Source organism: Gobio gobio (genome assembly GCF_949357685.1).
Source record: "Gobio gobio genome assembly, chromosome: 14".
Classification (NCBI taxonomy): domain Eukaryota; kingdom Metazoa; phylum Chordata; class Actinopteri; order Cypriniformes; family Gobionidae; genus Gobio; species Gobio gobio.
The window spans coordinates 52,040,957-52,054,154 of NC_137107.1; the positions used below are offsets into that span (position 1 = coordinate 52,040,957).

Consider the following 13,198-nt stretch of genomic DNA (forward strand, 5'->3'; position numbering starts at 1 on the left):
TTAATCTTTAATTTATACAGTCAAATATGCAATGTTATTTTACATTTGATCATTTTCTGTGGGCCTACTGTACCTGAAAACTAATGTTAGACGTAGGCTACTTGAAAAACCTGAGAAGCATAGTTTATTTTATTAGTATCTTTGCTCAAAAGTATTTATTTGTGCTGCTGCTTGTATTTAAATTATTTGTTCTTATTATTTTCTTTATTTTTATTTGACAGTAGTCCTTTTTCCCTGAACATAGCAAATACAATTATTATTTACTGCAAAGGGTTCAACCCGGCGCTCAGGTGTAGTTAAACAGTTCGCAATAGATGCTCTTGGGGTAGGGAAAAATCCTATGGCAAAAAAGGCAGGTCCCAGGCACTCAGTCAAACGTAAAAGAGGAGAAGGAATAAATTAAAAGCCTTTATTAAGTATGGCTTAAGTCATATTAAAAACTACAAGAGCCAACATGTTTCGACCAAAACAGATGGTCTTCTTCAGGGCAAAGCAGCACACAAGATGAGAATGACACAAACTTATAAGTTGAACCCCACCCATAGTCAGAAAGCATTCAATTAGCCTAATAAGGCCTAATATAATCAATTAACCCAATGAGACAATCAGGTCTACAAGATTGGAGAACCAACGTAATGAGCAAAGAAACAAGTATTCAAAAAACAAAAAAACTCTCCTTCAACGTAGGCTACCTGGGGCCTGTTTCAGAAAGGAGGTTCAACCAACTCTGAGTTTAAACCTGAACTCTGAGTTGACTTACTCTGAGATGGGAAACTCTGAGTTTTGGGTTTCAGAAAAGCTGATTTGAGGTAGTTCAATCAACTCTGAGTAGACTGACTCTGAATTAAGCTCATGCACTCCAACTATGAAAAGCCACGATCAATGGAGCTCCGAAATTACGATTCACCATGGCAACAGCACCCAACAAAAAGACGTTTGCATACTTCCAGGTCAATACACAAGTTTAATTCTTAATTATTTTAATGAAGTTTAATTTTCATGGTATCCAAAAGGCAAACAAAGAATGTGGCAGCAGCTAAAAATAAAAAATAAAATAAAAACATAATTCAATCAGATAAAGCTTTAAGCATAAAATGTTCATGGGTGTTGGTTTAATGACTTTACAAACATTTGACATATTAAATAAATATCATTCAGTGTCCAATGTGCAGCAGCTTTTCCCACATAGACCCTTTTCACAGACTGTGATGACGTGTTTTAATAGTCATCAATATCGTAAATCCTGCAACGTTTTGTGTATTTTTTTTTTATGTACATTTATAACACTAATACTTTGTATTATATTACTTTTGCATCAAATTACAAAAATCAAGCTACCGCTGCTGTGAGAGTGTTTCTAATAAAGCGTCTATGGGAGTGATAGTTAAAATTAACATCTTTCTCTCTTTTCACTGCAGTTATCAATCTCACTTTAATTTTTAAAGTATAACCCTGGTAACTGACTCTCAGAAACGGGCTTGACTTACCCTGCTTTCTCGGGTTTGACATACCTCCCATTCTGAAACAGAAAACCCAGAGTTTCCCTTATTTCAGGGTTAACCAACTCAGAGTTTTCACTTAACCTCCTTTCTGAAACAGGCCCCTGGAGAGAAAAATAAAGCAAGTGTCACATATTAGAAAAACAAAGACAGAGAAAACCAAGGCAAAAAGTACAGAGCATGAACTTCATAAGGACATAGAAAACACATCATAAAAAACACTTGAACTCTATGTCCTCGTTCAGACCTGGATAACGAAGCGCATCCAGTTGATGGATCCAAATTGGATGCGCTTCGTTATCCAGGTCTGAACGAGGACATAGAGTTCAAGTGTTTTTTATGATGTGTTTTCTATGTCCTTATGAAGTTCATGCTCTGTACTTTTTGCCTTGGTTTTCTCTGTCTTTGTTTTTCGTTTTTCTAATATGTGACACTTGCTTTATTTTTCACTCCAGGTAGCCTACGTTGAAGGAGAGTTTTTTTTGTTTTTTGAATACTTGTTTCTTTGCTCATTACGTTGGTTCTCCAATCTTGTAGACCTGATTGTCTCATTGGGTTAATTGATTATATTAGGCCTTATTAGGCTAATTGAATGCTTTCAGACTATGGGTGGGGTTCAACTTATAAGTTTGTGTCATTCTCATCTTGTGTGCTGCTTTGCCCTGAAGAAGACCATCTGTTTTGGTCGAAACATGTTGGCTCTTGTAGTTTTTAATATGACTTAAGCCATACTTAATAAAGGCTTTTAATTTATTCCTTCTCCTCTTTTACGTTTGACTGAGTGCCTGGGACCTGCCTTTTTTTACTATTATTATTTACTTGTAATGATTATCATAATAAATAATAAACTTATTGAATTGCATTTAATTTTTTTAAATACTTAAATAAAAAATAATTGTGGTACCGAAATTGGTACAGATCTGGCACGCGTCTCCCTGTAGCATTGCGTGATACTTTTGTATAATTTTTGTATAATTTTTGTATAATTTTTGTAAAGTTTCAGCCTGGTCGCTATTCACTGCCATTATATGGATAAGCGCGTACAGGACGTTTTTAAAACGTTCTGCTTTTTTTTTTTTTTTTTTAAGTCTCTGCAGCTAGTGTACTTGAATTTTATTTATCTGTAACAATATGTTAAAATTACAGTTTTGCACAATAAATGTTCTCAAAACTACATACAACGTTTCTATCTTAAAAAACAAACAAACACATTTAGCAGTGTGGCTTTCCTTAGGGTCTAACCCGTTCTGAAATGGTTCTATTATAATATTTATATCGCAATATATATCGTTATCGCAAGAGGCTGCAATGTATATCGCAATATGGATTTTAGGCCATATCGCCCATCCCTACTGTACAACATTTATATAATTCAGTCACAATTACTTTGTTAAACTGAACTTTTATTTTGACGGGTTGCCGTGAAGACCTTTGAGTTTGTGTGTGTGTGTGAGGTAAATTAATTCATGTTATGCGTTATGCAGTAAATTCCATTTTTATGACTAGATTCCGTCTGCCAACCGGAATAGTCCCGTATTCAAGGCATCAATGAAGCATTCCATATGAAAGCCATACGAAACGAAGTTTGTCCCGTATATTCAGGCATACGATCTAAACTGAGAAATAATCATTCCTTTGAGAAAAATCACTGTTTGATTTGCGAACATAGCCGTTCGCGGAAGGCTTTAAGACCCAGCAGAATCCTATGCCGGTGCTGGCAAATCTCCTTCACTGTTCGCATTTTGATTTCAGCAAATCAGTCTGGCCGGATTTATACAGTGCGAGTCCAACATTCTTGCAATCGTAATGCTATGGACTACTATGGCCTACATTAAACCTTTAAATAAAAGGGTTATTTAGCTGTTTACACTGCCATATAACCTACAGTAAAAGAGCATGCACAGCGACAGGAAATAGAAAAATTAAAAATGAATACAAAAAACCTGCCTACCCAACCAGAACATGTGAGCGAAGTGGAGCTCCACTCATGAATCGCTCACCGGTAAAACCATGTGCGCTCCGACATTACATTTCTCTGTACTGTAGCCTACTATATTTGTTGTAGCCATCAAACACATATTTCGTTTCATATGTTTAAATATTATAATGTAATTTTTTTATTTAATTTACGTTGATTAAGAAAAGTGAACAGGACAAAGATGCGCAATATGTCAGAATATGTCATGGGGGTTAGAAATAACTTTGACTGCTTCATTAAGTTTTGTTGTGTTGTTTCATTAAGTTTTGTTGTGTTGTTTCTTTAAACTGAATTTCGTTTTATATAAATTGTATCTTATATTTTAATCAATGTTTTATCAACCAATTACCTGGATTTAATAAATAATAAGCAAATATAAACTGCTGATATTTGGCGATTCAAACTGCTGAATCGACTCACTGATTCATAACGCTTCGAAGCTTCATGAGGCCGTGTTTTGAAATCGTCATCACTATATAAGTCGTTATTTAGGGTTTTTTTGCGCACAAAAACTATTGTCGCCGATTCATAAAGTTATTTTAGAACCACTGTAGTGAGATGGACTTTGTAACTTTAGTCTTTAGTGTCTTTTAAGGGTCTTGATACTGAACCGTGCATTGTGTCAATGGAGGCCTTTCAGAGCCACACTAAAATATCTTAATTTCTGTTCCGAAGATGAACGGAGGTCTTACGGGTGTCCAACGACATGAGGGTAAGTAATTAATGACAGAATTTTCATTTTTGGGTGAACTAACCCTTTAACTTTAAAACGCAGACAGCAGCGCAGCAGGAATATTACATTATGATCTTGGATTATGCAGCAGACATTATACAGCTCAGTGCCTTCCCGCAGTTCATTAATAAACCATTCATCCTATAGCCGATATGCCGATGGTTGTAAATCGATCAAAAATCATACATCGGTGCATCTCTAAATCTTACTTATTGTTAATTTCAACATTTACAAAAGTTGTATTTGTTAACATTTGTTACAAGTAACGTGAACCAACAATGAACAGCTGGATTTATATTAACTAACATTAACAAAGATTGAAAAAAATATTAAAACAAATGTATTGTTGATTGTTAGTTAATACATTAACTTATGTTAACAAATGAGACCTTATTGTAAAGTGTTAAAGTATCTTTAATGTGCAAAGGTCAGTTCTGTCATTCACTACGATTAAAACGATCATTTAGATGCTTTTCTCTATAATTTATAATCCATATACTGGTCATTATTTCACAGTTACTAAAGCAGTCAATAATGAAGAATCAAGATACTGACGCCCACAGAACCAGATCTGGAAAAATCAAAGACAAGTTACTGAATTTATACTGAGTTGACCAGACCTGGCTTCATTTTTATTTTGTTAATATTTTTTTATGAAGAAAGAAAAACATAAATATTAATGAAAGCCAAAATATTAAATGTCATGGATGTATATTTACTGAGTAATCTACAATTCTTTAGAGGGGGGTCAATATGACAATTTTCACCTGAGATTCAGAGCCAAATTACAGGAGGGTAAAAACGACTTTAAAAAAGATGGCAGCTTTATTTTAGTTTTAAACAGAGATTGGTAGGACTATTAGTAAAATCTGGAGATCTTAATGTGGTTTCATGAGTAAATTGGTCAATTGTTCACATTTTCAGTGGCCAAAAACCAAACGTGGGTCACTTTACACACAGCTGATACTTTTGTCTTTTACAGAGGAATATCTGAACAACAAATAATGTTGAAACTAGAAATGGATCTCGTTTTTTCTATAAACACAATTGCATATAATATACCTGAGAGCCATAAATATTATTTTTCCAAAGTTTGTATGCCTGTTATTCTAAAAATATTAAAGATATCTTGATATCCTTCTATTCTTCTTTTTTTTTCAATGGGTAAAATTGTTGATTTGACATGGAATGACCCTTTAATTACATTTAAATGAAGTGAACACGTTTTCTGTCAGGAATATGGAGTATTTTGATACAAGTTAGATATTAATTGCATTAAAACAAGGTTTGTTGAACTCCTGTCCAAAGTCTGAGAGAAACAACAGGACCATCATGTTTATCTGAGCTGCTGAAAAGCCTCTTTGTCTCCTAAAGTTCCCTGTTTTCCCCTCATTCATTATGCTGATGTCTGAGATCTTCTGTAAAGTGGCACATTAAGCACATTTTATTGGTGTAATAGAGTCAGAGTCTGTGAAAAACTCTCTGCCAACATATTATTACACTCATAATAAACCAGGACACACAACGCATTTCATTACATTGGTCCTTAAACATGTAAACTCTGGAGCTGATTAATGTTAAACTCTGTAATCTGAGAAACATCTCTCACCTGCAGACTGGAAATATAAGGCATCCGGAGAAAATATTCCACTTTTGTCCTTCATTCACGATCGTTAACAGCGTCTCTTTTAGCTTCAACTGATCTCAGCTCGTCTCTCGCGCTTCTCTCTTCTGCGCATGCTCAGTGCGCGTCATTTTTCTTAAAGGGGCCGCATATTCTTAAACAGGCCCGGTTCCAGAATCAAATCACGCGTCCAAAAACCTCAATAGGTTGTTTGCGCGTGACGTCACTGCTGTAGCGGGGAGCGATTTTCTATATAGGAATCACTAACACAAACTCAAAATCACTAACACACTAACACAAACGCCTATGTTTTGTGTGGTTTATTGTTGCTCGAATGGATCAAACCGAGAAACCACAAAGAGCTTTTACTGTTTACGTAACTTTTATCACTTTTTTTTTACTTTAAAAGGTGCTGCCTTTAATGGCGTTTTGCATTTGCTGAGACTGGACTTAATACGGATATCGGCTTACCTTTGTTTTTGACTTGGTTAAATATTCACATTCTTCTTAGTATCGTTTGCAGGGAAGAAAATATTTTATTTTATTGCATGTTCATTTGATGTTTTCACTGACGTTTTGAAGAATTTGGTTCACAATGTTGATCTGGTTAATGTTACCGTGAAAATTAATTTGATTCACTTTCCCATATGGCCGCGCAGGATAATCTGAGAGGATCACATTCAGCGGACAGACACAAAAACTATATTCTTTTGTAAATATTTATTTAAACAAATTACAACCAAAATCACACCCAGCAAACACGTGACGTAACGGCGACCAAAAGTGACGTCAGTATTGGTCGTGGGTTCGTCACGTCACCAAAAGACTATACCACGACGTTGTGGCAACGAAGAACAGAAGTTGCGATCTCGACTGCAGCGCTTGGTCGCTTCCTTACCTCCCCACAACGTTGTCTAAAGACCAGCTGATGACCAATTATTTTGACCTCCTCACCACGTCTTAGCCACGTCATTTCTTGACTTTAGCAGATAAAAGAATTTGCTTTCAGATGTTTTATATGTACAGGTGTTGGTCATATAATTCGAATATCATCAAAAAGTTGATTTATATCAGTAATTTCATTCAAAAAGTTAAACTATAATTTTATATATATATATATATATATATATATATATATATATATATATATATATATATATATAAAATACATTTATATCTATACATATAATAATTATAATAATAAAAAATGTATCTATTATTTAAAAATGTTACAGCCTGTAGATTCCAGTCATGAATTCAACATTTTCACTTCGGTACAGTAGGGGCAGTATGAACTCTCAAACGCTTGCTCCCCATAAGCACAAAAGAAGAGCTTCCGCTGCTGGTCACGAACGTGCGTGGGTGTAACTGTCGTATCTTTGACCGTCTTAGTTGTTTATTTTACACACTTTCTTATCTTTTCAGTTTTTAGAGTTACCTAACGTTACAGCAGTAGTTTAACTTATCTAGAATCGAAGAAAGAAGAAATAACACCATTCCTTCACGACGAAACACAGGTAGGTGTAACAACCCGCGTTCTCTAAAGTATTTTCAGAATTTTACATTATAACCAAGATCTCTGTTTCAAATGTAGTTTAAAATGGCTTTTTAACTAGTTAGGTTTCATTGGTGAGTATAGTGTTGCGTCACATTTAGAACTCAAAAAGAACATGTCCGAGTGGGCCTACTGTTGTTTTGCCATATCACCCACCCCTACGTCCCCTTTAAATCTTTCATAAAATTATGTAAGTGTATCGAATTATATCGAATCGAATTGTATCGTTGGCTGTCATCTAAACATCCATTCAGTCTATTGCCTCTATTGTTTTGTGGTGTAAACGAGCCCCATTCAGTCTCAGTCTCCCCTGAACACATTTACACTCTCTTTGTCCTGGTTATGGCTCATAAATATGATTTTCTTTGTATTTATTATAGTCACTAACGACTGGCTAATCACTGCCTTCAACCCCTCGTTTCATTGTAATCCGTTCAGTTGTTTACTCCGAGTGCCTCCATAATGGCCGCGCATCCGGGTTACCGTCCACAACGTGACGTTGGTGAAAACCCTCTATTCTGTTTTTAGAACTTGCCAATCCCCTAACTTACACCTTTTCAGAAACATATCAAATGGCTACCATGTCCTTACACAACACATGGTCTGGTCTCAAGTGGATAATTGCTTTTGCTTATTTTATTCACAAACCATACTTTTTCACAATGTTAGGGCGTTGTTGTTACATGGAGTTTTAGGTTCTCTGGCTAAACTGGCGTCATAAAATTTGATTGTATTTTAGGATGAAGCCAAGTCGGAGAATCTATTTACAGTCCTGGCGAGCTACCAGACGCACTCTCCACAAGTCGCTCGACTTGTCGAGACTGTTTTTCAAGATGGCTGCTGTCGGTATACGTGTAATGTACTGTCTTTATTAAGTATCTTCTTATTAAATTGTTTGTACACTTACAAGTTTTTTTTTTTTAAGCTGCTAAGAAAGCAAAATACATTGCATCATGTAGAATACTTGTGAAATGTTTCAACTAATCCTATATTGTTTGTACTTTCCCTAATGTTCACATTTCTTTGTAGCTGACTTTAACCAGGCACTTCGGTGGTTGAGAAAGGCTGAAACGATGTCAAACGTGGAAAGTGCAGAGGATGGGGCGGTGCTCTCAAAAAGGACATCAAAAAGGCCAGCAAAATTTGCTTACAGCAGCGATGAGGGTATTTACAGTTTATTTATTTATTATTACATGCTGTATCCCTGACTGGTTTGTTGACTGGAGTTTATTGTATGCTTTTTAGATGAAGACTCTGCGGAACAGGTCCTCCATAGTAATAAGAAATCCAGAGGTATGATATTAAATAATTGTTCAATATTTCTCAAGCATGCCATGCTTCACAAGACTGTCCTCTATAAGAAAATCGCTAGCAAGACATTTTTGGAAATCACAAAAGTCCCGTAAATTAATGATTAACCAAAGTATCTTGGAAATATGTATCTAGATTTGTCCCATGGACCACCAGAGCTCTTACACGGAAATCTTCTGCAGGACCAACACTCCCTCCACCTCCCATCTGCATCTTTCCGCAGACAAACACTATGAACAGTAAGTTAACAATTGTTGCATAAGCTTTGTCTAGTTGTGCGGATCTAAATTAAAATATACCTTATGTTGACGACTTTTTTTTTTTTTTACACAGATCTTAATCCAGTTAGTCCTATTCAGCCTGAGATGTCTGATGGTATGATTATATTTTTATTGTTGGTTTAGTGACTTTGAAAATCTTGTTTATTTGTAAAGTGTTACAGTTATCAACCTGGTGACACACAAGAAATGTAGCCTGGTGATTTGAACTTTGGTAGTTCTTGTTTTATAACATGCTTGCATTTTGTATTGCATATGTGCACACAGAAACTGCCAGCTGCTCCTCACGTGTGTCAGACTCTATCAACGCCTTAACCGAAACGGTAACAGTAATGCAAGGTATGTTAATTTTTATTGTGGGTAAATTTCAGTCATGTAATAACTGCAATGTGTTATCTTTGCACTTTATACATTTCTGACCTTCATTTTAATGTCTTTGAAACATTTTGTGTTTCTGAATCAGAGACACTTAAGGCAATGTTGACCCGCCAGGATGTGATGGCAAAAAGCATCCAGGAGATCCTCCGGTTAAACCAGATTGGAGGAGCCAGCCCGGGTCGGGAGACCCCAATAGAAATCGATGTGGCCCAGTCTTTGGAAGAACTTGCTGTCTTGGAGGCAAAACTGAAAGAGCTTCCGGACTACAAGAAGAGATTGGTGGGTAATTGTTTAAACATACAACTATGTTTTATGTAGAGCTTAATATTTACCGCATTACTGATTTTTAATTTTCTGTAATACCTCTGTGTAGACACACCATCTCAGTCTGATTGGTGGAGCCAACCCGGGAGAAGCTACAAGGCGTATCATGAGGGCTGTAGCTTCTAGCAGTGTCTGGAAGAACTACAGCCTTCATGGGAAGAAGGGGAAAAAAACCTTGCTGCATACAGCAGTGTACCAGGTTATCAAACGTGAGTTTAATATAAGTGTTACTTTTGGTAATAATTGTGTGGATGTTCCACAGCACAAAAAATGCATGTATGCTTGTCTAAACAGTTTCTGCTTTACAATTGGTTCATGTTTCAAAATATAGATTTCAAATCTATAAGACAATATCAATATTAAATGCCCTTCTGCGTCATTTAATTTATATTTCAAATGAGAACACCACTTGTTTTCCAAAACATTGTAATTACACGAGAAATTTACAAAACATTTCTATTTTTTTTATTCTACACATCAGGGGCTATCATGCTGAGTCGGTCTGGACTACAGGACAAAGCTGTGGAGGGACTCATCACAAATGTTTTAAAACATGCACCAGCCCACAGTAAACTACAGGTACAAAAATACACTTCTTGTGAGCATTTCACTTAAAAGACTCTGGCAATCGACTATTACTTGTAGGGATGGGCCAATACCACTTTATGGAATGAGTAGCAGTAGTATTTCATTTTTTGTACTTGCCGACACGTACAGTGTACCAATACAAGTTTTTTTTTTTTATATAGATTTTTTGGCCAAATGAGAATGTCTGAAGTGAATTTCTTTGACGATGGATATATCCTATTATAATGACTTTATCATAAAATATTCAGTTAAGATCATGTTTTTGAACAAAATATACATAGGCTACATCGCATTTCATACCATGAAAGAGAAAGTCTGGTATCAGCCAATCCCTAGTTACTTAAAATGGTTAACACTTACTTACTTGTTTGACATTAAAACTTGAAGGTCTGTTCACTGAATTTATTTAAATTGTTTGTCTAGGTGCTGTCAATCCCAGAGGTGGCGGTCCCACAAGAGATCAACCAGGAATTCAGTGACACAGATTGAGATTCAGAAGATTAAGACCTTTTTTAAATTATATTTTTTTCAATTTTTGCTTTAATGTATATAGTTGTGTTAATGTTATCACCCATTTATTAAAGTGTCTGTTAAATTGTTAAATAAAATCTGCAAAAACACTTTTCAGTTCTTTCAATTATTCTACAATGTTACAAACATTAGTGAATGTTTAAACATGTTTTTACCAATTGTTTGAGTAAAATGTCAAGATTTGAACAGTACTAGTTGAAACAAACTTAAATTCTGATGTTCTGAACAAGAACCACAATTATAGATGTTGCTGTGACAGTAGCAGGTAAATTAACTGAATGAACAACTGTCAATAAATCCACTGCAGAATGAATATATGAAAAACTGTCAAAAGTCATCAAATGACCAATCAGCAACCAACGATACGTTGAAGCAACGTACTGGCCACGTCACAGCAACGTACTGGCCACGTTACAGCAACGTCATCCAAAAGACGAATCGACGACCAAAATTAAATAACGTTACCTCAACGTACTGGGGACGTTATCACGACGTCGGTTGGCGACGTCGTAGCGACCTCTTTTGGTGTTTCACTTTGACGGTTGTGGTGACGTCATATGCTAACGTAAGCGTGACTAAAAACGACCAGCACGTGACGTCGTCACAACGTCAAATTGTTTGCTGGGCATCTATGGAAGCTTCTGAACAGTTTTGAAGTGGCTGTGGCAAGTTTTGTTAATTCACAAGCCGAGTGAGAATCATACTCGCAAATGTAATGTTAATTAAACCAAATAAAATACAGACCTTTCAAAAGCAATGGGATTTTTTATTGAGTGACTGGCAGTGGGTTTAATCAGTGACATTATTACTAGATTTGCTATTCAGCATCTTACTGTCACCTCCTCACGCTGTTTTCCACCTGAACGATGGTGTGAGTTCATATGGAAATAGTCGATGCAGCATGAATGACCTACAATTTCACAATTACGAGTCGACAGAAAATCAAAATAACCTAAACTCACTTGCAGAAAGGCAGCGCGATATAAACAAACCAGCCCAGAACTCAACACGGCGTGGCAGCAGCTTCACATTCTCTATATCAGCCGTCTAGATGGCAGGCAAGTAGAAAATCTGGTCCTCTTCATAACATAAGGATCACGTTCAACATATGTTGTGATTTTCTAAACCAGCCCAATACGGACTTTCCTCCATCTCGTCCATTCTGTTTTTCACTTCCTGCCCTTCATCTGAATTTTGCACGTCATCAGAACCACGTGATTGCAAACAACCTATAGTATCCAGCAGCAGCCAGTTTCAGAACCACATTTCCAGAACCGCGTCCACAGAACAGGAAGTGAGCGACCCATATACGTTATTTCAGACGATTCCAGACGATGAATAAGGGTCTTATCTAGCGAAACAATCAGTTTCTGCGAGAAACCGAGCAGTATTTATGCTATCATTTTACCTCTTATTAGACGAACGTGATCATCTCTGAGCTCCGCCATAACTTCCACTAAGTGAGGTCAAAATACGAGCATGGTCATAGATATATCGATTGTAGATGCTGATAATGTGGGGGCAAAACGTTGCAAGCAAGACACAAGGGTTTTGAATTCAAGTAGTGGAATCCCTGTGTACAACAGACAGTCTGCATCATCTTTCAAAACAACATCTGCAACAGGCAGAGGATGGTGCAGTTGTCATACATAATGTGATGGTGCCTTTTGAGTAGGTGTGGTCCTCCATTGCTGGGTCTGACCACTGTGTTTGGGCATCATGGAAGGTCTGTGAAGTAGGATCTGGCTCTCAAGAAGCCTCCGTCAGATCAGGCTCATCTGTAGGGAAAACATTAAGTACATATTTAGCAGTGGCGGTCCGTGGTTTGTCTTTCAATTACCATTTATTTAGTGACAGAAAAAAAACTAATTCAATTCACATTTATTTGTATAGCGCTTTTCACAATACATATAGTTTCAAAGCAACTTTACAGAAAATACATGCGTCTACATTACAATTTAGAGTGATCTGTTATCAGAGGTGAGTGTCCAAAGTATAAATTTCAGAAATGTACGCAGTTAGGTAATAAATTATTATTTTAAACAATGTATTAATTAAGGCAGAAACAATGAGCTAAAATCTAGACACATAGACTGCATTTAATATTCTCCAAATAGATATTCTGTAACGTTAAATGTTAACTAAAAGCGAGAATGAAATTAGCACCAGTCACTGTGTACAATTGTGCCCTCCAAGCTCGTTACGATAAAAGTTTATGCAAGGTAAAAATATCAGGCCAACCGTCTACCACCATACAGACAGTTTATCTTATATTAATAAGCAATTCAAGTAGTTAAGGTATTAAAAACTCTGTATAAACAAAAACAGGAAGCTACGTGACATCAAAATAATGTTAACTTACCTGCTCTTGTTGTGACATGTCGAGTCCTGGGTCGGCG

General features: G+C 36.2%; 1 long non-coding RNA gene across 1 annotated transcript; it reads left to right on the forward strand.

The window, feature by feature from the left end:
* The first annotated feature begins 9,837 nt into the window (after positions 1-9,837).
* Positions 9,838-10,772, forward strand: LOC307137179. The gene is made up of 3 exons (XR_013817878.1): positions 9,838-9,889; positions 10,162-10,259; positions 10,692-10,772. It is a non-coding gene; the product is annotated as an uncharacterized lncRNA (long non-coding RNA).
* The last annotated feature ends 2,426 nt before the right edge of the window (positions 10,773-13,198 follow it).